This window comes from Anomaloglossus baeobatrachus, chromosome 2 (genome assembly GCF_048569485.1).
Source record: "Anomaloglossus baeobatrachus isolate aAnoBae1 chromosome 2, aAnoBae1.hap1, whole genome shotgun sequence".
Taxonomy (NCBI): Eukaryota; Metazoa; Chordata; class Amphibia; order Anura; family Aromobatidae; genus Anomaloglossus; species Anomaloglossus baeobatrachus.
In genome coordinates, this window is record NC_134354.1 from 483,933,455 (window position 1) to 483,960,877 (window position 27,423).

Here is a 27,423-nt window from a genome sequence, read left to right on the forward strand (position 1 = left end):
AAATATCCCTATATATATAAATGAAATTTATTTTCATTGATCAGACTTATAAGAATGCGACAATACTAAATATATTGGGGGTTTTCTTTGGATATTGCTTTATTTTTAATGAGGGAAAATGGAGGTGATTACAACTTTTAGATTTTTTTTTAATATTTTAAACACATTTTTTCCACTTTTACTGTATTTAATAGTCCCCTTGGGAGATATGAACCTATGATCATCCAATCACTTGTACCATACACAGCAGTGCTACAGCACTGCTATGTATAGCGAAAAACGAGGTCTTCTATGAAAGTAAGCTAACTGGCAGCCCATTGGCAGCCTACAATCACGTCATGGGAGCGCAGAATGACACATTCACTTGCCAACGCGCATTAAAAGCCTCTGTCAAAGATTGACAGCGGCATTTCATAGGATAACAGCGGCAGGCAGAGCTCCACTCCACCCGCGTCTGATAGAGGCAGATAATGGAGGAATCATTTTATGGAATACATAATTATTTATTCTATAAAAGCAATGGTGAGAATACTTTTGTTAAAAAAAATATTTTGCATCCGTCACACTTTGATGGTCGATTGGTTATTCATTTTATAAACCCAATTAGCATTGTGTCGCACATCATACAGTGCACGACTATGTGAAGGTTTTGCAGTGGTTTACCATGAGAATGACTTTTTGTTACAAGCGAGAAAAATTAAGAGTGAAATCTGATACATATTTCCTGCTGTCTGGAAGAGACACCCACCTGTGTCCAGTAATTTCCACACAAAACAGTTTTTATTCATGAAAAAGCTAGCATTCATATCTGGTGGAGCAGATGTACACATCCTCAAGGTGCTCTTCTTGTGAATGTCATATGCTAATGACTTCAAAAAGTGGGCATACTTAAAAGAAAAGCCGCACCATTACTTCGGTTCAATATGTAGTGGAAAACCCCTTTTGATTGTGCCAAAGCTTCCTAACTCTCTAGGCTACAATTATACAGACAGCTATTAATGATACAGTACATCCCTTGAAGCAAACCGGTATTTCTTTTTTTTTCTTCTAAAAGTAATCTGGAGAAGAAGCAATAGGTATGCCTCTAGGTGGTGACAGTGAGTTTACATATATACATTAAGTGGGAGGGGGAGTATTCTGCTTTTAACAACCTAACTATAATCTCTCCTGGACTTTTTCAAAAGCATGTGCTCTGCAGAGACAGAAAGAACTAAGTAAAGGCTTGAGCTGGACCGTCACTGCCCTACAGATGTCAAGGGTGTCGCGAGGATTTGGAGTAAGCCAGATGCCTGGCAAAAGGCAGCACCCATGAGACCCCTGGATGCTCAAGACTTGGAGAGAAGAATATACTAGGTATGTGAACAATGTACCTGTGACAATGACTAAAGGGGGGCTGGTATGAAAAAGGGTCATTTAACAACTGCATGTGGAATAATGTGTGAATATTTTATTAGTACTGTGACACTTGTAGATGCTTCATTTTAGTCTTGGAGGTCTCAGTGGCTAGAATATTATTATGATTATGATTATTATTATTATTATTTTTATTATTATTATGTGTGAAATGTTCTTTAAGCAGAAATGCCAAAAATATGTTGGGATCCATTTCGGTATAATAAGCAATTAATAAATATGTAAAGCTTGAATTGTAACTCTTCAGCATCAGGAAATGCTGTATTCCCCAAAATATTTTTCACCTGTGTATAATGGGTCACTAATCTCATTGAACATTTAGTAAGGAACAGCTAAGGTAAGAACTATATATATAATACACACACTTTTATATATATATATATATATATATATATATATTATATATAAAAAAAATATAAAAAACTGTGTTTGTCTATTTGTGGGATTATCATTATGTTAGTTTTTGTATTTAATTTGCAGAACGTTCGACATTCAGAAAGTGTTTTCTCCCCAGCTAGAAATACTAAGGCTGTTTTCTTGAAAGCGTTCTCCATAAAGGAGCAATAGATCTACTTTTGCAGTTTAGTTTCCTATCCATGCAAGGAGGTGCTCATCAGCGCTTTTGGCTGAGGTTGAATGAATGTGGGGAATTACAGCCTGCAAATACAAGCCCTCAAGCATTTGCTTCAATGTCTCTGGAGCTTCTGTGTATATAGACAGTTTATGTATATTCTGCACATAAAGATAAAGCTCTTGTCTAATCCTCTTTTATATACAAATACAGCTTAACTAAATAGATAGCACACGTCTGATCTTATATCTGTATCCTTGTATGTGCTCTAAAAACAAAAAGTCCGTTGAGGCGTAATCTTGATGCTGACAAATGTAGACAGATATATATATATATATATAATATAAAGTAAGCAAGGCTTGCAGGACAGCGCAGATGGGAGGTAACTTTGTAAACATGCACATGTGCCTAGTACTCACTTCTGTGATTTAGAAAGAATGTTGATGGAAAGGACCACTATATGTGCACGGTACGTAGTCACGGACTCTTCCTGTAGATATTGCCCTTGAGACCTGTCCAGAGGATCCAAATTAGTGCAGATTCTATGTTGAAAAGTATTAGTACAGACAACACTCATATGAATAAACATACTGTAATATATATACTTTTATATACATTTACTAAAGATTATATTTAGAGGTGGTGTGAATTGTTTCACAAATCTTTAGAGGTGGTGTGATTCGTTTTGTAAGAACCTGGCCCAGTAGCCAGGTCAGTAATCTCTGGCCATTGGGTCGGAGCCATTAAATAAGGCTTCTACTTCTTAACTTTCTCGGCTCTTCTTTTGATTAGCCCACCTGGCAAGACGTCACATCAGCATCATGACGGAACAATGACGTTCCTTGAGCCTAGCTAATTGGAAGGAATGCTGCGGATGTAGTATGTAGGAGATAGATTGCAAGGCTCCCGTACAGTGCTTCAAGATTAATGATGTGGCTCATGTACTGGATCCAACGAATTGATTTGCACCAACTCCATTTTTTTATGGTTGTATACATGGGGTAGAATAATATCTTATGTTGTCATGTTATGTTAGGAGACATGTTTTGTTGCTTTTACTTTATGATTCAGACAAACTTTCTTATCAGGGGTGCCAGACCCTTGTGCTGAAGGCAAGATAAATGGCCTAGACAGTGGGTGGAGAAAGTCCATAATGACATCATTCTTTTTGGCAGGTTGCATCAGTTGCCTTCTCGAAAAGCAATGTGGCTATGATAAGTCAGGGAAAAAAGCTGCAGTTGCAATGCAAGGCCGTGTTTCACATAAAATCTGATGTAGTTCATAAACTCATAATACTATATCTAAAACAGGTTTGGCAAAGTGACTTGAAAGGAAAGCACTGACACATGATATACGTCCATGGGTTTGGGGGAGTTTTAGAATTGTGTTCTCCGAGCAGTGGGGGCTAACTTTATTGTATTTCTCTTTTCATGTGTTATTTCTGTGTCACATATTTAACACTGGCTACATCCTAAATATAGGAAAGGACAAAAAACATCAAGTTGGCAGTAATATATGAACAAAATGCCTTGTCAGTGGTAAACCCATTATTTGTACTCTTATCACTATGGAACACATTTACAAAGAATCTGGTTTTGGCAGCAGGTTTGTGTCAGTAGATGTGCCTGGTAAATGGTCTTTTTGCAGAGACGGTGTATGTAAACTTGGTGCTATATTTTGATGTATCATTTTATGAGTTATAGGCAATATGGCCTCTTGTACAAACCATATTGCACATTCTGTTTCTATATATAGAGCCGTAATACCCATAGAAATCTATTGCACCTTTCTGTACGTCTGTATGCTTCCAATTTTAGGAGACGTATACATATTTTTTTCCTTTTTTTTTCTCAGATTTATATGGCATCTGTGTGACAAATTATTGGAGCAAACAAGAAAGGGTCAGCTCACCTACAATGAGTAAGGGCCATGTTTGAAACGCGTCTGCTTTTTCATTGGTGTTCGAGTGATTTTTTTTTTTCTTAGGCTTTGGCATATTCAGTAAATGTTTGTAAACCATCCATCTTGCTGTATTTTTTCCATTTTCACCAGTTTAGTAGTACAGGCTAAAAGGTTCCATGTACATAAGAAAAAACACTGCAGCAAATCCAAAACCAACACAATTAAGACATAGAGCTGTACATAATCATGTACCGAATAAAAACATTGGACTATCTCCAATGCATGGCTGAGCCAGGCTGAGCTGCTAATTATGTCTTAAAAGAAGAACTGTCACCAGGTCCAAAGTGGCCCAGTCTTGCGCATATTTTGTCACCTACTACACCCAAGTATACCTTTTATATTTTCTTTTACATCCGCCTTATGATTCCAGAGATGCAGGCCATTTTTTATGGTTAATTTTTATGGTTTTTACCAAGAGAGTTGCTCACAGGATTTTCTGGGGCATGACTTTAGTTTGGTCGGCATTTATATTCTGTAGCAACTTCCCCTTGGTAAAGACTAGACTTGGGCGGATCAATTTGCGAGACTTCTTTCCATTGCCCAGGTTAGTGGTCTGTAATGACATGGATGGGAACCTCAGTGTAGGTTTTGATTGGCACGCTGGAATGATGACATAGCAGCAAAAGGTTGTGTACCGCCCCCGTGCCAGCGGCCGAGCCGCTCGGATCCGGAGCCGCGGTGGCTCGAGGGGTCACCAGACCTGGGGGTTCGTGCGGACACTCGAGTTTGAAAAGTGGGTATGTACAAGGGAGTTAGAAGTTCGTGACGCCACCCATGGTGCGTGGTAAGGTGGGATACCACTGCTGCTGTTGGGGAGCGGGGGAGCCCGGTGGCGATGGTACAGCAGCAAGATGTTTAACCCCTCCGTGGGTAGGGGGTTTGTGCCTCGGGGCCTGGTGTTGGTGGTGCAGGAGGGGGTGTGCCATTGGGAAAAGGAAGCGTTTCTGTGTACTCACTCAGTCCAAGAATACTGACACCGACAGCTTATAAACCAGAATTCTGAGCACCGCTGCAGCAGGGAGGAAGCACGCTTTGGTCCGTGCCCTTGGTGTTGCTTGTTAGCCTGTGGCCTTTTCCATGGCACTTTGTTCACTGTTTGGACCCTGTAGTGTGGAACTAGTCGGGTCCCGCTCACCCGTATGGCTAACGGAGTGAGCTTGCTCTCAGGGTTCATGCTCGCAATTTCTATGGACTGTGTCTGGGAAAGTCCTATCCCATCGGTGCACTAGCACCCCGATTTTGGAGTGGGTAAGGGATGAATCTTGAAGGCTTCACCGTCGGGTAAATTACCAGGACGCTTGAAGCTACTTCCCGGCCTAGGGTCCGCGTACCCCGTCGTGCCCTAGCCCCTGCCCGGAGATGGCTCAAGGCCGCCAGCTGCCCTCATCAGCAATCCGTGCCCCTTGACACGATCCCCTGCGACCGGTGTTCCATCTCCTATTAGGCCCAGACCAACGTCTGCCACCTACTACTCAAGGAGCCCAGCTCCTAACCTGTGACCTCTCCTCTTGAGAGTCACCACACAACTCCCTTACTCCCTTTTCCACCTTGTCACTTTCCTCTTCAACCCCCCATATGGGCGGCCCTATTCCCTTCAGGCCCCCAATGGTGTGTCTGGTGAGTATGGTGCAAAGTGTTCCTAGGATTTTGACTTGCTAAGCTGTTAGCAACACCAAAGGACCAGGACCCTTAACCAAGGAGGGTTGGATACTGTGCAGAAGGGCAGATTGCACAATATCCTGTGACGACCTGATAGGCAAGGGCGTCACAGTTGCATCAGGGATCCCAAAAAGTAAAACATTTGCAAGCCTCCCTCCAGCAAATGATGGACCAAAGTCTTCTGAAACGAACCATCCAACTCTCATAAAGACCATTAGATTTAAAAAGAAAAAAAATGATGGAATGCTTGGGAACAGTGGGAATAAAAAGAGAAAAAACTGCCCATTTATGATCTGGTAACAGGTTCTCTTCAAGTAATACAGGGGATAAGAAAATTTAAAAATTTTTGAATGGGCTATTGAATGAAGTGCACATTCTCTCTTCCGTGCATCCACTAGTTAAAAAGATCCTTGGTAAAAGTCTGCCCAATGTATAGCTAGTTGCCTCGTCCATAATTTGTATAAAAAAATTGCCTTTGCCATGTATCTAAAGTGTAGTGCCACTGTTTTAGCAAAGATTAAACTTGAAATACTTATCTTAGTTAAATTAATGAATAGATTGGCTGACAGTTTAATGCATATGGGGGCCTCCCGACTCTCCCCCGACATGATGTTGAGGGAGAGAAGGAAGCGACCTGTTGGATTTCCAGAGGAGTCTGGCAGCAGATCTATCAAAGAGAGCACAGGTGTGCACAGATGAGCCTAACATTCCTGGGGGAGTTGGGAGATAACTGTTGGCCAGCAGCTATCTAATAAGTATGGGGGTCAGTTCCCTGAAGGGCTAAGCTCAGGTTTACAGAAGACAGGTTTTTTTTAATGTTTGAATTAAAAAAATGACAATAAAAATAAAGGCACTGCTTATTAGAGATAATCTGTCAGCACGATTTTGTAATGTAAAGACAACCAATTGTCTTTGGTGTCTGTATGACAGGTCTCTGCCTACTCAGAGACCTGCTTCTTGCATGAAAGTTTGCGCCTCCTGCATGACAGTTAGCACCAGTGCTATCCTCACTAACGATTGTGTACATCGACCTATTGGAGGTCGTCAATAAAATGGCATCAATGATAGCACTTGCACAGATTGTCCTGCTGATGGTTTACAATAAAATGCTGCCAGTAGCGGCACATGGGCAGATAGAGATCGCGGCTCAATACAATGTCTAAAGGACTTTATTGAGCTGAGATCTCAGTCTGTGCATGCAACATCACTGGCACCATTTTATTGAAGACCAACGGCAGGTCAAGTGCCACTACCAGCACCATTTTACTGAAGACTGCCTGTACAAGGGCCTTCCACAGCGAGAACGGCGATGATGTGAACTTTTAACACTAGAACTACTGAGGTAGTCATTTTGACTACTTTGCACCATATATAGGTGTCACGAGTCCAGTAGTTCTAGTTCTAACAAGAGACAGGTCACTCAGAAACCTGTCATACAGACACCAGAGGAAGCGGAGGGGCCGGGGCAGGAGATGAAGACCCTACCATCAGTCCTGACCTTCTGAAAACTAAGGTTTACTACACAAAAACTTCAAAACTAGATTAAAGAACAATCAGGATGCGGAATTCTTCACTAAAGGTATCAATTTAATCCATATACTAGTGCCATTATGCAAAATCATGCTGACAGGTTCTCTTTAAGATCCACTTATTTTATCTTTACAATCTCTGTATTTAGGATCTAAATTCCATGCAAAGCTGCATAAAAACCTTAATGCGGTAATAAGATGTTAGTACATCTTTCTATTAGATACTGTCTACAATACCAAGTTCAGTGATATATACCGTATATATCTATTGGCCAGCAGGTTTTTATTAATGCTGTTAAACTGTATCTGTGCTATAAAAGAACATCAAATGGATTCATTAAATACAGAATGCAAAAAAATGGAGCGGATTTCATTGGTTTGCTGAGAAAACAACAGATGATAATGTCAGATGCTGAAGGAACAAAACATAGTGTAAATAAGGAGTGACAGCTGGTACAAAGAAACTGTTATTCAGAGTGGGCACGATGTGGTATCAAAGCAAACAACATGTTATAATATGTGAGAAATGAACATAATGCACCCACTTTCTAAAGCACTAGAGTTTAGTATAACTGTATGATTGTTCATTAGCCTGGCAATATCATGTGAAATTGAAGTTATATTCATAGAGATTTTGTCATACAAATATTCTCTCATCAATCTGTAGTCTCAGTGCATCTAATGCAGAATCCATCTGTATGTCTTGTGGGGAAAAATACATATTTGGCAAAATAAAGAGTTTTTACAAGCGGAATTAGATTTTAAAAGGACTGACACTCCCTAGACGATGCCCTGGGAGCTAATTTCTCTCCAGCTTGCCTACTGATAAATCACCATCTATTATGATGTGAAATACTGTAAGATCATTGCAAGAATGTTAAAAGTTTAGAGGCTAAAGTCCTAAGAAATGTGTTTTGCCACCTTAAAAAAAATCTAAATATTGGAGGCATCATATCTATAACACAACTTTTCTAAGCAGGCATAGCTATAATTAGGGTAATCTCCAAATAATGGTCAGATATCAGTTCAGTACGTATAAATACAGAACAATTACATAGAATGACTCACAGGTTACGCTTTCTTTGATTAAAGGGGTCCACTTTCCCTTTTTCTTGGCTATATAGCCCACACTATTTTGAAGACTTCTTCCAGACACATATTGTCTCTGTGTGCCCTCCCCATACTTCTATAATGACTATACTACCCATAATATCCCTTTCAGTGCCCACTACGCATTACGAAGCCCCCTTGTGCCCTGTATAATATTAGTGCTTGCTTTTGTGCCGTGCAAATTACCATATTTTTCGTTTTATAAGACGCACCAGATTATAAGATGCACCCCAAATTTGAAGAAGGAAAATAGGAAAAAAATAGTTTTTACTGTTAAAATGAGTGTTTGTGTTATAATCCTAGTGCCTCTTATATTAGATCACCAAGGGGGAGCGGTGGTGGTGTAGCAGCTTAAGAAGGTCATAGGAGGCAGGGTAGGCGATGCTCCAGGCATGGAGGAGGGGGTGTCGTGGCTCAGAAGGGTTGGTGATGCTGCAGGCTCGGAGGAGTGGGTGTCGCAGCTCAAGAGGGTCAGTATGCAGAGGGTCGCAGTATCACCGACCCTCCACTGCCGCACACTGACCCTCTTGAGCTGTGACACCCACTCCTCTGAGCCTGCCGGCAGATCAATGCCACCCACAGCTGTACCACCCCACGAGCCCGCAGTATTGCCGATCCTCCACTCCCGCACACTGACCCTCCTGAGCTGCTCCACTGCTGTGAGACCCTCTCCGAGCCCTCTGTATCGCTGACCCTGCACCAGCACTGCCGCCGTGGTAAGCCATATGCAGTTTGTTTGTCTTACAAACCGGAAAATATGGTTATTTTGTTCCTATACAGTAAAAATTCCCTCACCATGGTCAATATAAAATAATAATGCCGCCTTTGGGCTCCACAACTATATAGTGTACTCCAGAGGAAGCTGCAAATATGAGAATATGAGAATTTTTTGACTGTCATAATGCACCTAAATCACCTATTTTTAATAGACATCCCCTCCCCTGTATCCATTGTAAATTTGACACTCTTGCTCTGCTCCTGTGTCAGTCGACACTCAAAATTATGTCCCAATGCTCACTCCTAAGAACATATAAAATGCTGCTCACTATCCCTTGCACCAGAGGATTCAGAACTCATCTCTGTGGCCATGAATGACAGATTATGTCATTTTTAGAAATCGATAACTATCTGCTTGTGTTGAATTATTTCTTGACCTGGAGCATATTTGCTTCTACTTTGAAGCCATTCCATTGACTTATGCTCAACAATATCAGTAGTAAAGTTTTTAGTGAATGTTGCGTATGCCTTATCAGACAACAGTTAAAGGAGTTATCCAAAAAACTGTTTTGCTCTTGGGCAAGGAACTTACAGGCAGGTAGTTGACAACTACTTTACCATTCTGCCCAGCACTGATCTCTACTTCTTCAGAGCCACAAGAGACCACTCTTACCAACGATTCTGCATGTTCTGGTGACAAAGTGTTGACAAATCGGTATCTTTTATGCTCTGCTCTATTATTATGCCATCTCTACCATTGTCATGCTTAATTTTTGGTCAGTTCCCTGCTGCCAAACTGCAAGGAGAAAGCTGTCAATTAGCAAGAAGTAAGCAGTGATGTCCTGTTAACAAAGCAGAATGGAAGAAGAAGGGCTGTTGTGTTAAACTGAGGTCCATGACCATTCTTAGCCAGTGGAGCTTGGCACCAGGTGGGAGAAGCATGTAGTTGTCAACTGTAATTTCGGCAAAACAACATTATAATGAAGTTTTGTACAATCAGTAGCCATTCTATTGTTGCTATTGTCAATGAGACCATTGTGAAAATTGCAAGATTTTTAGTTTTTATTTATACATAATAATATGTAGAATAGAAAACATTATTACATGCATTTAAAAAAAAATTAAACAATTGATCATCTTCTCATTGCACATTTTCTTTAAAGAAATAAAGTATCTCAGGGCAAGAGGATAACAGTAATATGCTCGTAATATTGGTCATTGGTCCTGGATACAACTCCATGTGAACCACGAACATAGATGGCGATATTTGTTGGATCCCTTGCTCTGATTCTGTCACAATGTGACTTGTTGGATAAAAAGGGATAGGGGGCCCTATGCTATCCCTAACCTCAGGGATACTCCTGATGGTGGAGATTCCTGAGTCCCATTTCTGGCCCTGCTCCTGACAAGACCTAATGTGATTTCCCCCTCTCCCTCCCATCAGAGAAGGATGGGGCAGGAGTGTTCTGTTAAACACAGATGAAATAAGATAAGGGAAATCCAAAACTCTGACACACTGCACACACACAAGGATAAGACAATAAGAGATTCAGGAGGAAAACAAGAGCAGGAAGGAAACTACAAAAGACAACTGGGGTAAACTCCACAACTGCACAAAGCAACAAGAACTATAAGCACCAGATAGTCAGGGACACCACACGAGACCAATTAAGATAAACTATAGCTGGCATAGGAGGAGGGACCCAACCAGTATATATAGGTGAGGGGAGCAGATGTAATAAGCTTTCTTACAACAGGTGATTAAAAATAGCAAACAAGCAGACTATCACAGATTAACTCTTGCTAGCCTGCCTATGAATCAGCACACAGCAGGTCGACGACCGAGTCTGCCTGTGTTGCTCCAAGACACCAAAGGATCTCTCAGGCGGAGTGTGATTTTATTCACATGGCGTTGCATACGTTTCACTGACTAATCCAATTTAAGTAATTTTAGATGTGTTTTAGTATTAAAACTTAAACTTTAATAAAATGTGCAAATAAAAATAACAAAAGTGGAAATAAACCAACAGCAACACTTGTTTAAAACTAAACTACATGTATAAGCAATATGTTGTTCTATCTGCGCCAATTGAGCTATGGTCTACCAATAGTTTATGAAAGCTCTTTTGGTTTCTCAGATTTATTTCTGTGCTAATCTTGTGCATACTTGTAGATATCCCCATAATAATCCGACTCGTGTTCTTTTGTGAAGGGGTAAGCCTGGATAGAGTTTGTCAGCAGGTTATGTTTTGGAAAATTTTAGGATATTTTTACTGCATTAACATTCTCATGCCGCATCCACCGAGATAGTTGCTTTGTCTAAACTAAGTACATCATTTAGCCTGTTGGCCAATTGATATTTACTTTTTCAGGCTACTTTTCCTTGCTACAATGGTGAAGTACCATTTAGGAAGTGCCCCCGTTGTAGTATTTTTTTTTAATTATTTTTATTTTTTTATTATTTTTCAACTCTTGGTTAATTGATTAATTGCCCGAGTGATATGGATCTCATAAGGCAGGCGCTATCACACTGAAGGAGTAACTAGCCAAGCCCTACTGTGCACTGGTTTAAGGAAGTTATATACAGTACATGCAGCTAAACCATACCAAGTGTAAAGAGGGAGCCTATGTGTTTTTAATTGTATATTTTCCTTTTTTCTTTACATGTAGCAATAAAATTCATGAACTGATTCTAGGGTGTGCCTTAATATGTGACCCTTCTTCTTCTATTTATGTTTTGGAAAGCAAGTGAATCACCAATATGGTTTTTATTTCAAGGAATATACTTGCAAATTTCCTTTATTTGTGTGTCATTGTCTGTTCTCGTACCTCTAACTGACCATTGGAGTCCAAATAGGCTAGCATAGTCTCCTGGCTAGCAGGCTGGTTCGGTCTTAGATCCACTGGTACACTAAACACCTTGGATGCATAATTTAGCCTCTTAGTGGTTTATACCATTTGTAAAATTAAAGGGTAATTATACTTAAAAATAACATTTCAGAATAAGCAGTTCTGTGTGTACATGAGGAATAGCACAATTCTGGCCATTATGAGGCTTATATCCTGCATTCTCACTAGTTTTCCAGTCTGCCTGCCCTATCTGTAACTTGCAATACACCGTTTGCTGGGAAGAGGAGATGAGCAGATATTTCTTCCATAGACAGCAAACCATAGACAAGGGGGTTCCTGTGTTTCATTCACTTTTGAGCTCACAAAAACAAACTGCAGCAACAAGGAGGACATTTTACAGCAGAGCTGAGCTGTCTTGATCTGAAGCAGCTCTGATGCAAGGTAAAACACTTGTTACAGAGCTTTGCATCAAATTTTCTTGCCTGCCTCTGTCGGATCTTTTCCCTCTACTCTTCATAGTTGATAATGAGCTGTCACGAGACCTGCAGTTCATCTCCTCAAAACAAGATGGACTTGAGCTACTTTTTCACAGTGAATGATACATTTCGGAGGCAGGGGTAAGAGGAAGAAGTGTCTGAAGCAACACAAAGTTTCCTATAATCACTTGTACTATTGATTTATTCAAAGTTTATGGAAAGTACAGTTCCTTTTTAAAAATGTTTTTATATACAGAAATCCTACACCAAGAGGCCCAATCATGGCAGCAAACCAGATCAAGTCCATGGTATGATTAATGGTCCAAAAGCACCATGCTGGATCTTGGAGTCTCTCTTTCTCTTGTCAGACCTAACGCCAACTACAGCTACTGCTCACTGCTCCTAACTCTGGACATGTGTGCCTTGGCTGTGCAACACTGTCCAATTCACTGACTACTCAGCATCTTCCTGTATGGCCATCTCTCTCCCAACACAATGATATGTTAGGAGGAACTTTGTTTGGCAGTATACAGTATAACGTCATACATCCTTATAGATTAAACCTAAAGTAGAGAAGATACCACACCATGCCATTTCCCAGTCACACTATACTATTCCACTCCAATGTGGTATATTGCAACTTCTGTGCCAGTTTCTGCTTCAGCCACTAGGCGGTAACACACTGTTGTTGTGGGTGATGCTTGATATAACAATTCAATATTATTCATGGGACTTGTAGTTCTGCCCAGTCTGGAAGCTATGGTATTAATCTTGTCTTGATTTTTGTCTGCCATCAGCACTGGGTTGGGCCCTTCTATGTAAACCCCAGAAAGCTAGCTCCCACTGCCAGTCAACTCTATCGTGATTTGTGCTTCTGTCCTGTGCTCCTGTATTTTGACTTGATAGTCATGTGTATTGACCTTGGCTTTACATTTGAATATTCACTTGTTGGTTCTGTTCCTAACGTGACCTCCTGGATCTGACCCAGCTTCCTGACTATCCTTCTTGACAGCTTGCACCACTGAACAGCAGCTGACTCTGTGGCCCTTAGCTAGGGACCTCTGTTTTAGTCTAGATCCCTGTACAAGGGTTAAAGAGTGAAGGCCAGGGCAAGCTCTGGGTTCTGGAAAACAGAGTAGCTTGCACCAAGCCTCTTTGTTCTAGCCATTTGTGAGCTACCAAGTGACTACTAACTGTGCACATATGAGATTTACATCACATTTAACTAACAAATTTGGAAAGAGGTCTGATTTAAAAATATGTTATTGTTCCATCACATTTAATAAATATATATATATATATATATATATATATATATATACATGTGTGTGTGTGTGTGTGTGTGTGTGTGTCAAACTTGAGAATTATGTTGTGTTTCTGATAAGAACCACTCTTGTTTTTGATAAAGAAAATAGAGACCACAAAAAATGGCAACAAAAAGAGAGAGAATTCTAAGCTACTGTTATCTCTGAGTTTTGGTTTGGGTTATTGATGGTTTCCAGACAATGTTAGCCCCTCCACCCCCACTAAATATCCCATTTTGATATTAACAGGCAAATTAAGCTTCCAGAATCAAATATATAATCCAAACAGGAACAAAAGGTTAGCCATTCTATGAATCTGTCATTGAAAAAATACAGTTAGGTCCAGAAATATTTGGACAGTGACACAATTTTCGCGAGTTGGGCTCTGCATGCCACCACATTGGATTTGAAATGAAACCTCTACAACAGAATTCAAGTGCAGATTGTAACGTTTAATTTGAAGGTTTGAACAAAAATATCTGATAGAAATTGTAGGAATTGTACACATTTCTTTACAAACACTCCACATTTTAGGAGGTCAAAAGTAATTGAACAAATAAACCAAACCCAAACAAAATATTTTTATTTTCAATATTTTGTTGCGAATCCTTTGGAGGCAATCACTGCCTTAAGTCTGGAACCCATGGACATCACCAAACGCTGGGTTTCCTCCTTCTTAATGCTTTGCCAGGCCTTTACAGCCGCAGCCTTCAGGTCTTGCTTGTTTGTGGGTCTTTCCGTCTTAAGTCTGGATTTGAGCAAGTGAAATACATGCTCAATTGGGTTAGGATCTGGTGATTGACTTGGCCATTGCAGAATGTTCCACTTTTTTGCACTCATGAACTCCTGGGTAGCTTTGGCTGTATGCTTGGGGTCATTGTCCATCTGTACTATGAAGCGCCGTCCGATCAACTTTGCGGCATTTGGCTGAATCTGGGCTGAAAGTATATCCCGGTACACTTCAGAATTCATCCGGCTACTCTTGTCTGCTGTTATGTCATCAATAAACACAAGTGACCCAGTGCCATTGAAAGCCATGCATGCCCATGCCATCACGTTGCCTCCACCATGTTTTACAGAGGATGTGGTGTGCCTTGGATCATGTGCCGTTCCCTTTCTTCTCCAAACTTTTTTCTTCATTCTGGTACAGGTTGATCTTTGTCTCATCTGTCCATAGAATACTTTTCCAGAACTGAGCTGGCTTCATGAGGTGTTTTTCAGCAAATTTAACTCTGGCCTGTCTATTTTTGGAATTGATGAATGGTTTGCATCTAGATGTGAACCCTTTGTATTTACTTTCATGGAGTCTTCTCTTTACTGTTGACTTAGAGACAGATACACCTACTTCACTGAGAGTGTTCTGGACTTCAGTTGATGTTGTGAACGGGTTCTTCTTCACCAAAGAAAGTATGCGGCGATCATCCACAACTGTTGTCATCCGTGGACGCCCAGGCCTTTTTGAGTTCCCAAGCTCACCAGTCAATTCCTTTTTTCTCAGAATGTACCCGACTGTTGATTTTGCTACTCCAAGCATGTCTGCTATCTCTCTGATGGATTTTTTCTTTTTTTTCAGCCTCAGGATGTTCTGCTTCACCTCAATTGAGAGTTCCTTAGACCGCATGTTGTCTGGTCACAGCAACAGCTTCCAAATGCAAAACCACACACCTGTAATCAACCCCAGACCTTTTAACTACTTCATTGATTACAGGTTAACGAGGGAGATGCCTTCAGAGTTAATTGCAGCTCTTAGAGTCCCTTGTCCAATTACTTTTGGTCCCTTGAAAAAGAGGAGGCTATGTATTACAGAGCTATGATTCCTAAACCCTTTCTCCGATTTGGATGTGAAAACTCTCATATTGCAGCTGGGAGTGTGCACTTTCAGCCCATATTATATATATATATATAATTGTATTTCTGAACATGTTTTTGTAAACAGCTAAAATAACAAAACTTGTGTCACTGTCCAAATATTTCTGGCCCTGACTGTAGATCCAATAGTTGATGTACAATTCTTTTCTTGATAGACACTAGTAATGCACTACTTCAGCGTTGGCTTGTATCCCTTGGATTGTACAATATTCAGTCTCTGAACTTTTAGCATAAGTTTCAACACTTGTATTAGATACATTTAGAGATAAAACAGAGTTGTGAACACGTATGAAGCTTCAGAAACAAATGATGTGGCACAAGCTTTAGTTTTATGGTACATAAACTATAGTATTGATAGTATTCCGTATACTTTTAGGCTTTACAGTGTTCAGTATTAATACATTTGCACCAGGCATATTTTTCAGATTGATTGCACCTGAAATGTGACTGAAAAGATATCATATGCGTATTCCCTTAAAGGGAATTTGTCAGCAGGTTTTTGCTATGTAAGCTAAAGATAGGCTGCTGCAAGGGTGAAAATAAATAATTCAGGGCTGCCTGTCTTTTCAGGATCGATCTGTTATTTGCTGTTTGTTTAAACAGCAGGACTTATCATTGCTCAGACTACAAAGTCACGCGAATGGCAGACTGACATGCCCCCTATAGAGAGCCTGGTGGGGGCGGGAAGAGCTCTCTCAGCTCTGCTATATGGCTAAATCTAAAAATTCTGAATGGCTGCACCCAGTAATCTAAGTGATAAATCGTTGTATTCAGGGTCTTTTTGCTTACAACATGCTGCTCTCAGCTGAGGTAAGAAAAACCTGCTCACAGATTTCCTTTAAAGGGGTTTTCTGGAGCTGTGCTATAGATATCCTATTCTTAAGATAGACCTATATTATCAACCCAATGGGGTCTGGCACTGGGCATCAGACAGAACTGTTCTTCTTCAGCTCCACTAACTCACCCCAGGGCTATGGGGTACTCGGTCCCGGGCCCTATATTTTTGGGGACAGTTCACTGGGTGGCCATTGCCCGGTTCCGTGACCCTGGGCGTCACTTGAAGGGGGTTATGTACAAGGGAATATTTATAAAGTTTGTATTGTGACGCCACTTGCGGGTTGCGGTTATGGTGATGGAACTGCCGCTGCACAGTCTCTCACCGCTGGGGCTGTTGTTAGGGGCAGCCTGGATGTTGGGCCCTTCGCAAGTAGGGCCTGGGTCCCAGGGGGGTAGGTGATGGAGTCAGGTGCGGAAAGAAGGTAGGCCACACAATGGATTGCAGTGTAACTTGGTTCTTTACTTACAGCAGTTGGATGGCTGGTACCCAGAGGAAGGCTGGTCCTCACCACTGGTTCCCTTAGTCCCAGTGTCGGGTTGGTGACCTGGTAGCTTCTTTCCCCTGCACCTTTCTCAAGTTGGTGGGTTCCCATGGTTTGGAGCATCTTGGGGTCCCCTCCTTGTAGTCTCTCAGTCTTTAGTCCTTACGGCAGACAGTTTTAACCCTGTAGGCTTGGTGCTCTGTTCCGGTCCCTGGTTCTCCCGTCACTGCTGGTGCCTCGGACTTTATGGTCAGTGAGGTTCTGGATGGTCTCCTCACTGTGCAGATTTTATCAACTCTGCCTGGAGCGTTTGCCTGACCTAGGATTCTGTACCCCGTCGGTGCTATGGTTCCGGGAGTACTCCGCCGTACTCCACCGGCAACCACACGCCTGGACCCTCAGGTCACCGTTACACACTTCCGTCAGTATAGTTACGTTCGTCTCCTCTCACTTCCCCTTACTGACTGTCTGACCCCTCCCACCTGGTTGTCGTGTAGTGGACTGGATCGTTTCCACCCCTAGGTGGCCATCCATTTGGTGCAACTCTAGTCTGTCATCAGTCCATGGGGAGAGGGAAAAACAGGGATTATAATATGTTTTGCTGTTACTGGCACTGAGCTTCCTGGTTCCTGGGTGTAGGCCCTACATCTTTGACAGGATGCAGTACTTTGTAGCTCCTGATTGGTTCAGGGGCACTACACCACATACTCAATATTGGTTAGAATGTCATTACAGCTTAGTCCTGTTGACTGGAATAGGACTTAAGGGTGCTTTACATGCTGCGACATCGCGAACGATATATCGTCAGGGTCACGTCGTTAGTGACGCATATCCGGCACCATTAGCAACATCGCAGCGTGTGACACCAAGGAGCGACGATCAACGATCGCAAAAGCGTCAAAAATCGTTGATCGTTGACACATTGCTCCTTTTCATAATATCGCTGCTGCAGGTACGATGTTGTTCGTCGTTTCTGTGGCATCATAGATCGCTGTGTGTGACACCGCAGGAACGACGAACATCTCCTTACCTGCGTCCACCGGCAATGAGGAAGGAAGGAGGTGGGCGGGATCCAGGGCCGGCGCCAGCACCCGGCAAACCCGGTCAAATGCCGGGGCCCTGAGCTGCCGGGGGGGGCCCACTCGCGGTGGCAGGAGCAGCGCACCGCTACTCAGGGGGGCCCGGTGGCCGCGCTGTCACCGCCCCCCGCCGAGGATCGAGCTTTCAATTGCATCGGCATCGCAGGTGCCGATACAATTGAGAGCAATGATGAGAGAGTGAGCGGCGCGCTCTCTCTCTTATCATTCTCCCCGCTGTGACTGTCGGCGTTCTTCTGACAGCTCTGTAGAGGACCGCGGTGACGTCATCACTGCGCGCCTGCTGAGAGGTCAGAGTGAGCGACAGCAATGGACGACGCGCCGAGGAGACCGGATCAGCGGGCGAACGAGAAGTGAGCCGCCCCTCTACTGACACTGGGCTCCCCTGACTCACAGGCCGGCCACTACACAGCGGCACTAGTACACATAGGGGCCCGGCAGCCGCTCTGCAGAGCCGGCTGCCGGGCCCCTATGTGTAGTGCCGCTGTGTAGTGGCCGGCCTGTGAGTCAGGGGAGCCCAGTGTCAGTAGAGGGGCCCCTGACCTGGAGAGGCCACCAGCCGTTTCGGAGCTGCAGGAGTGCTCCTGACCTGCACAGCAGACGGAATACTCCATCCTGCAGGACCTGCGATGATGTCACGCCCATGTGACTGTGTGGGAGGAGACACAGGATGCCGGCAGAAAGCAAGATACTGAATCCTGAAGGAGATAATGGACACATGATGACTGGTAATAAGAAAAGAGGGGACATGAGGGTGAGGGGGGCTGCAGGGTGAGTGGCATATGAGGGCTGCAGACTGTGACAGAAGCATGTGAAGGGGTGCAGAGTGTTTGAGAGGGGTAAGTTGGGGTACAGGCAGGGTGAGATATGTGGGCAGGGTGTGTGTGATATGGGGGTGTATTGTGTGTGATATGGGGGGTGCAGGCTGTATGGGGAGCAGGGTATGTGACATATGGGGGTGTAGTGTGTGAGATCTGTGGGGTGCAGGCTGTATGGGAAGCAGGGTGTGTGAGATATGGGGGTGTAGTGTGTGAGATCTGGGGGGTGCAGGCTGTATGGGGAGCAGTGTGTGGGATATGGGGGGTGCAGGCTGTATGGGGAGCAGTGTGTGTGTGGGATATGGGGGGTGCAGGCTGTATGGGGAGCAGTGTGTGTGTGTGTGTGTGGGATATGGGGGGTGCAGGCTGTATGGGAAGCAGTGTGTGTGGGATATGGGGGGTGCAGGCTGTATGGGGAGCAGTGTGTGTGTGTGGGATATGGGGGGTGCAGGCTGTATGGGAAGCAGTGTGTGTGGGATATGGGGGGTGCAGGCTGTATGGGAAGCAGTGTGTGTGGGATATGGGGGGTGCAGGCTGTATGGGGAGCAGTGTGTGTGTGTGGGATATGGGGGGTGCAGGCTGTATGGGGAGCAGTGTGTGTGTGTGGGATATGGGGGGTGCAGGCTGTATGGGAAGCAGTATGTGTGGGATATGGGGGGTGCAGGCTGTATGGGGAGCAGTGTGTGTGTGTGGGATATGGGGGGTGCAGGCTGTATGGGAAGCAGTGTGTGTGGGATATGGGGGGTGCAGGCTGTATGGGGAGCAGTGTGTGTGTGTGGGATATGGGGGGTGCAGGCTGTATGGGGAGCAGTGTGTGTGTGTGGGATATGGGGGGTGCAGGCTGTATGGGAAGCAGTGTGTGGGATATGGGGGGTGCAGGCTGTATGGGGAGCAGTGTGTGTGTGTGGGATATGGGGGGTGCAGGCTGTATGGGGAGCAGTGTGTGTGTGTGTGTGTGTGTGGGATATGGGGGGTGCAGGCTGTATGGGAAGCAGTGTGTGTGGGATATGGGGGGTGCAGGCTGTATGGGGAGCAGTGTGTGTGTGGGATATGGGGGGTGCAGGCTGTATGGGGAGCAGTGTGTGTGTGGGATATGGGGGGTGCAGGCTGTATGGGGAGCAGTGTGTGTGTGGGATATGGGGGGTGCAGGCTGTATGGGGAGCAGTGTGTGTGTGTGGGATATGGGGGTGAAGGCTGTATGGGAAGCAGGGTGTGAGATATGGGGGTGTAGTGTGTGTGATATGGGGGTGTAGTGTGTGTGATATGGGGGTGCAGGCTGTATGGGAAGCAGGGTGTGTGAGATATGGGGGTGTAGTGTGTGTGATATGGGGGTGCAGGGTGTGTGACATATGGGGGCAGGGGCGTAACTACCGCAGTCGCAGGGTTGGAAGGAGAAGAGAGGTACTTGTTTTTTATTTTGCTGGCTGCATGACACATGGAGGCCTGGAGGGGCCTGGCTCCATGATACATGGAGGTCTATGGGACTGCATAATAAACATGAAGGACACCTTATACATGGACTAGGGGTGCATTATACATGGAGGAGTATGGGGCTGCATAATACAAAATGATGATTTATGGCGCTACATTATAATACATATAGCACTATGGGGGCTACATTATAATAAATGGAGGAATATGGAGGCTACCTTACACATGGTCGCACATGGGTGTGCGTTATAAAACATGGAGGACTGTGGTGCAGTATAATATATGGAATACTATGGGGTGAATTATAATACATGGAGAACTATGGGGGTGCATTATAATATATGACGGGTTATGTGGGACCCTTTATATTATACGAAAGGCTATGTGGGGGCCATTATAGTATTTGGAGATCTATATACAAGGAGGACAAAGATACAAGTATGGGATGGGAATGTTTTGTGCTGAGGGAAAAAGGCTCTTTCCCTCAGCACCCAGCTTTCCCATGCTCTGCTATACATCTCTCAGCACCCAGCTTTACTCTGTTATGGGAAAGCTGGGTGCTGAGGGAAAGATGGATATCAGAACATGGGAAAGCTGGGTACTGATAGAGGGATTTCAGATCATGGGAAACCTGGGTGCTGAGGGTAAGAGCCAAGTGTCAGCATCATTATCCTGTACCCCGAGTGTCAGTGTCATTATCCCGCACCCTAAGTGTCGGTGTACGTGGAGGGGGGCCCCGATCCAAATTTTGCACCAGGGCCCATCAAACTCTAGTTACGCCACTGAGTATTAATCACTGTATTCTACATGAGGGTGCCTACTGCTATCTGGCTCTGCACTGTGCTATATACAGGCTATGCTATATACAAGCTGTATGCTACATGAGGGTGCCTAATGCTATCTGGCTCTCCACTGTGCTGTCTGGGTCTGCACTGTACTATACAGGTCTGTGTACTACATGAGGATACCTAATGCTATCTGGCTCTGCACTGTGCTGTCTGGCTCTGCACTGTGTTTTATATAGGTGCTGTGTACTACATGAGGGTGCCTAATGCTAGCTGGCTCTGCACTGTGGTATTTAGGGGCTGTGTACTACATGAGGGTGCCTATTGCTATCTGGGTCTGCATTGTGCTATATGTGTGCTGTATACTACATGAAGGTGCCTAATGCTATCTGGGTCTGCATTGTGCTATATGGGGGCTGCATAGTGCATATGGGGGCTACATAATACTATATGGAGGACAATGGGGGCTTCATAACACAATATGGGGGCTGCATACTACTATACCCCCAGAGTTGTATGTCCCCTCCACCCAGGTGCTGTATGTCCCCCCCCCCCCCCCTCATCGCAGACCTCTCTTGTGATGTATATACAGCAGTGTTAGTGTGCCCTATGTGCGGCCATGTCTGTTAGACAAGCCGGGAGGTGAATGAGGCTGTTGCCGGCTTCCCAATATTAGAAATATATATACAGGATAAATATATAAAAATAATGAAAATAATGTGTGTGTGTGTATGTATGATATGTATCTATGTATGGCAGTGTATATGACTGTGTCTAGATTTATGTCTATGTGTTTTTGTGAATTTCTCTTTAAATAAGTATGTGTACGTGTGCCTGTATGTATCTGTGCATGTCTATGTGTGGATGGGGCCCACTGAGACTCTTTCGCCCAGGGCCCACAAAAACCTGGAGCCGGCCCTGGCGGGATCTTCCGCCCGCTCATCTCCGCCCCTCCTCTGCTATTGGGCGGCCGCTTAGTGATGCCGCAGTGATGTCGCTATGACGTCGAACGCACCTCCCCCATGAAGGAGGGATTGTTCGGCGGTCACAGCGACGTCGCTGAACAGGTATGTGCGTGTGACGCTGCCGTAGCGATAATGTTCGCTACGGCAGCGATCACCAAATGTTGCACGAACGACGGGGGCGTGTGCTATGGCGCACGACATCGCTAGCTATCGCTAGCGATGTTGCAGTGTGTAAAGCACCATTAAGTTGCAGTGAGCTACAACCATGGACAGCCACCAGCAATTATATGGATCCAATTAATGCAAAATCTGTACTGGACATGCTAGGAGGATTGAAGAGGAACCAGTATGCTCAGTAGAGATTTATAGACTGTCAACAAGTGTAATGAGTAAATAGGCTTTATTCTGGAATAATAATTTGGAATCTGTATTATGAACAGGAACTTTGTCATCAAACCGCAATCTGTATAATAACGATAATGGTTAATAAAACTTGCTACATGTGCACAGACAGCTTGCCTACATATTTAAAAGTATAATTTCTAGGCATAATACCCACAAATTACTGCCAGCTACAAAAACCCCATTTCCAGTATTGCAAAACTCAAGTCGTTACAGCCAAAAACTGCTGATAACATGTATGTATTTTTAATAAAAATTGAGGTTTTTAAGGAACGTTACATATATCTCATAGCCTAGTGAAATGAAAATAGCAACAATAAGAGGAATGAATATCGTCCAAAAATTAAGTATTACTTACAGCAAAGATGGGCTGCAGTGTGTACATCGCCCAAGCCAAAAACTAATACTCTACCAGGATACAGCTAAACCCACACTAAGTGGAGACATCACAAGTGCAGGAGGAGCAAATCACGCACACACTCCCATGGAATGGAGGAGGCGATTGCTAGATGATAAAACTGCACACTGATGCCTTGCATAGAGCGCTGTTCACACATGCAGATACAGTCACAATCCCGCAGCCTATTAGGTGTGTGCGATTTGCTCCTCCTGCACCTGTGATGTCTCCACTTAGTGGGGGTTTAGCTGTATCCTGGTAGAGTATTAGTTGTTGTTGCTATTTTTATATTTAGTGTAGTGACCCACAAGCATGAGGTTCCCATGACGAGAGTTGTAGGCTTCCGTCTTATGGCCATAACACCAACTAAAAACCTCATAATTTTTTGTACAGGATATGGCCAGGCCCCTTTTTGTTGGGCCCTGCATATTAGAGTTCCTGTCCCAGTATGATGCACAGATGGAGTACGGCTTGGCAGCCCGCCTGATCTAATAGTATGGGCGTCACCTAATAGGCTGCGGGTTTGTGACTGTGCATCTGCTAGTGTGAATAGCACTCTATGCAAGCCATCAGTGTGCAGTTTTACCATCCAGCAATTGCCCCCTCCATGTTTTGGAAGCATGTGTGTGTTTGCTCCTCCTGCACCTATGATGCCTCCACCTAGTGGGGGCTTAGCTGTATCCTGCTGGAATTGTATTTTTTGGCCTAGGTAGTGTACAGCTGCATTTCCATCTTTGCTGTTAGTAATGATATTTATTCCTCTTTTTTGTTGCTTTTTTATATTATATATAGTGTAGGGACCTACAACAAGAGGTTCCCGTGACGAGGGTTATAGGTTTCCATCTTATGGCCATAACACCAAGTAAAAACCTCATTTTTTTTTGTACAGGATACAGCCAGGCCCCTTTTTGTTGGGCCTTGCATATTAGAGTTCCTGTCCCTGTATGATGCACAGATGGAGTACGGCTTGGCAGCCCGCCTGATCTAATAGTATGGGCATCGCCTAATAGGCTGCAGGTTTGTGACTGTGCATCTGCAAGTGTGAGCAGCGCTCTATGCAAGGCATCAGTGTGCAGTTTTACCATCTACCATCCAGCAATCGCCCACTCCTCGTTTTGGAAGCGTGTGCGTGATTTGCTCCTCCTGCACCTGTGATGCCTCCACCTAGTGGGGGCGTAGCTGTATCCTGCTGGAGTAGTAGTTTTTGGCCTAGGTAGTGTACAACTGCATTTCCATCTTTGCTGTAAGTAATAACATTTATTCCTCTTTTTTGTTACTTTTTTAATACAATATATTAAGAATAAAAAATTATTTTGGGAGTGCAATAGTCAAAACCAACAATTCGGCTGTTATTTTTTTGTTTAATTTTTATGTTCACTATGTAGTAAATAAGACATTAACTTTATATTAGTATGAAATGTATTTCCTTTTAAGTTTTTTAAAAATAAAAAACTTTTAAAATATATATTCTGAAACTTTCAGCCTATTTCATTTACATGGCAATTGGGTGTCAGTGGAATAACACAGCCAACATCCGCCCTAAATAAAGTGAACTCAGCTTATGAACACTGTACATATTGCCTCTCAACATAGCTTCATAGTTTTTAAAGTTGAAAGTAGACTTAAGGCCATTAAGTTTAATCTATAGCCTAACATGAGGAAAGGAATTAAAGGGAATCTATCAGCAAGTTTTTGCTACCTCATCTGAGAGCAGCATGATATCGGCAAAGAGACCCTGATTCCAATGATATATCACTTAGATTACTAGGTGCAGCAGTTCTAACATAATCAGTTTTTATATTTAGCTTGCAGCATAGCTCAAAGCTGCCCCCAACCCACACCATGCTCTCTATGTACAAAGTATATAGGCATTGAGCTGCTAATCACAGCAGGGTGCGCACTGGACTAGCTGAAATCTAGCTAAGCTAATTTGGCAATGATAATCTTCTGAAGCTAAAACAAGTAGTGCAGATAAACAACTGCACACAGTGTGATAAGGAATGGATCTCTGAAATTTCTGTGTTGACCCCTGCAGCATGCTGTTTTCGGATTACATAGCAAAAAACCTGCTGCAGATTCCCTGATTCTCTTTAATACTGGCATCTTTCTATGTGGCAAAAGGACTTTGGACTCTCTCAGAAACCAGGGCATAGGTATTGCTGTGTTATTTATTGAACCCAATTGATCATGGTGTGGAAACAGTTCAGGGAGCTAAATACTTTTTGCAAACCAAAATCAGGAACAAAAGGAAAAATCTAAAGGAAATATTTATTTTCCTTTGTTGTCTGTTCCTGGATCTGCTCTATATTTTCCATTTACAAATTGATGCCATAGTACAGAAGTGTGCAAGAAACAAAGTAAAAATGTAAGGGACAAACTAAGTCAGGGCTCTGTTCTCACTAAGCTTGTAGGTCTATAAAGAAAAGCATTTACCAGTCTGTATATTAAAACTTCTTACAACAAGAGAGTAGAAGTTTTAATATGTACGAAAGGGTATTTCAGGATGGAACACTGAACGGAACTGTGTGGAAGCTAATCTGCAATACCATGTACAACCACAAGGACGACAATTATGCCATGTTAGGTTTAGCAGTAGTCATTCTGCTGATCAGGTGGGTCCTGGGTGTCAGAAACTCACTTAAAGTGCTTTAAGGATGGTCACAAAAATAATTTTCAAAAAACCCATTTAAAAGCATGGCAGGTAATAAAAACATTTATTTATTCACTTATATAGCGCCATTAATTCCACAGCTCTTTACATACATCAGAAACACTGTCCCCATTGGGGCTCCCAATCTAAATTCCCTATCAGTATGTCTTTGGAGTGTGGGAGGAAACCAGAGTACCCGGAGGAAACCCACGCAAACATAGGGAGAACATACAAACTCCCTACAATGTTGTCCTTGGTGGGATTTAAACCCAGGATCCCAGCACTGCAAAACTACAGTGCTAACCACTGAGCAGATGAAAAATGTCCCTGTCTGTCTGGAAGCTCATAGTAATTAAACAAGTTTTAACTCTGCGTGATTCTTGAACAAAAAAAAAAATCAACATTTATTTAAATATAGTCCTATTGTATTCTGGGACATAAACATGTCTCTTCAACCCCTGTGTGTAACATATCTATCTATCTACACACACAAACACACACAAACACACACTGCACATACATACCAGCCTGTCTCACCTTCAGCTTTAGTCTCCTGCAATTAAGAGACCTTTGGTGACAATATAGTCACATGATCGTGATGTCACAAAGGTCCTTAAGCATTCTTGCCATCAGGATATAAAAGCTGGGGCCCCTAGGAAAATGGGAACCCTGTAAAATTGCTGTTCCTTCCCCCCTTTCCCCCTAATGCCAGTCCTGCATACCAGACTTTTTCCTGTTCAGTTCTTTCAGACTTCTGCTATTAAGAGACCTTTGGTTACATCATGGTCACATGACTGTGAAGTCACCAAAGGTCCTTAAACAGTCTTAACCTTGGAATACAAAGGCTGGGGTCCCTAAGGCCCGCAACACACATCCGTGCCTCCGGTACGTGTTTGGTATGTTTTTGCACGTACCGGAGACATGGAGAGCCATGTTATTCTATGGGTGATGGCACACACGCGTAAAATCACACGGAACGTGTGTCCGTGTGGTAAGTACATGTGTGCGGTTTTCTACACAGACGACATGTCCGTTTTTGGCCGGCAGCACGCAGGCACGGACCCACTATAGTCTATGGGTCCGTGCCTGCATGGACCGCACACGGAGTATGTCCGTGTTCAGCACGTTTCGTCTGTGTGCGTTTTTAAACGAGCGATCTATTTTTTTTTTCTTTTTTTATTAAAGTCAGTCTACTTACCTTTTTTTCTGCTGTTCTCAGTCATACTTACATTGGTGCTCGATCTTTTTCTTCCACCGGCTCATACTTACCAATCCCCGATCACCAGCGCGGCGAGGAACAGCTGTGCCGAAAATACGCGGCTTCAATTAATTTGAAAATGCCGGCCGCTCATTAATCAATCTACTATTCCCTGCTTCCCCCGCCCACCGGCGCCTATGATTGGTTGCAGTGAGACACGCCCACACGCTGAGTGACAGCTGGCTCACTGCACCCAATCACAGCAGCCGGTGGGCGGGTCTATACTGTGCAGTGAAATAAATAATTAATTTAAAAAAACGGCGTGCGGTCCCCCCCAATTTTTATTCCAGCCAAGATAAACCCATACGGCTGAAGTTTGGTATTCTCAGGATGGGGAGCCCCCCAGCCTAACAATATCAGCCAGCAGCCGCCCAGAATTGCCGCATACAATAGATGCGACAGTTCTGGGACTCTACCCGGCTCTTCCCGATTTGCCCTGGTGTGTTGGCAATCGGGGTAATAAGGAATTAATGGCAGCCCATAGCTGCCAATAAGTCCAAGATTAATCATTGCAGGCGTCTATGAGACACCCCCAATGAGTAACCGGTAAGTTAAAGTTAATAAACACACACAGTGAAAAAATCCTTTATTTGAAATAATAAACAATAACAAATACCCTCGTTCACCAATTTATTATGCCCCAAATACCCATCCATGTCCGGCGTAATCCACGGAGGTCCCGCGTCGCTTCCAGCTCAGCTACATGAAGGTGACAGGAGCTGCAGAAGAACACCGCCGCTCCTGTCACCTCCACGCAGCAACTGAGGTGAGTAGCGTGATCAGCTGAGCTGTCACTCAGGTTACTCGCGGCCACCGCTGGATCCTCCAACTGTGACAGTAA

The 27,423-nt window shown here is 43.6% G+C and overlaps 1 protein-coding gene across 1 annotated transcript in view; it reads left to right on the forward strand.

Moving 5' to 3' along the window:
* The first annotated feature begins 1,173 nt into the window (after positions 1–1,173).
* Positions 1,174–27,423, forward strand: part of EDAR (ectodysplasin A receptor) — a 206,615-nt gene continuing 180,365 nt past the window's right edge. Inside the window, exon 1 of the mRNA XM_075336433.1 lies at positions 1,174–1,353. The gene's annotated coding sequence lies outside the window, so the exon portion shown is untranslated. The remainder of the gene's footprint in view (positions 1,354–27,423) is intronic.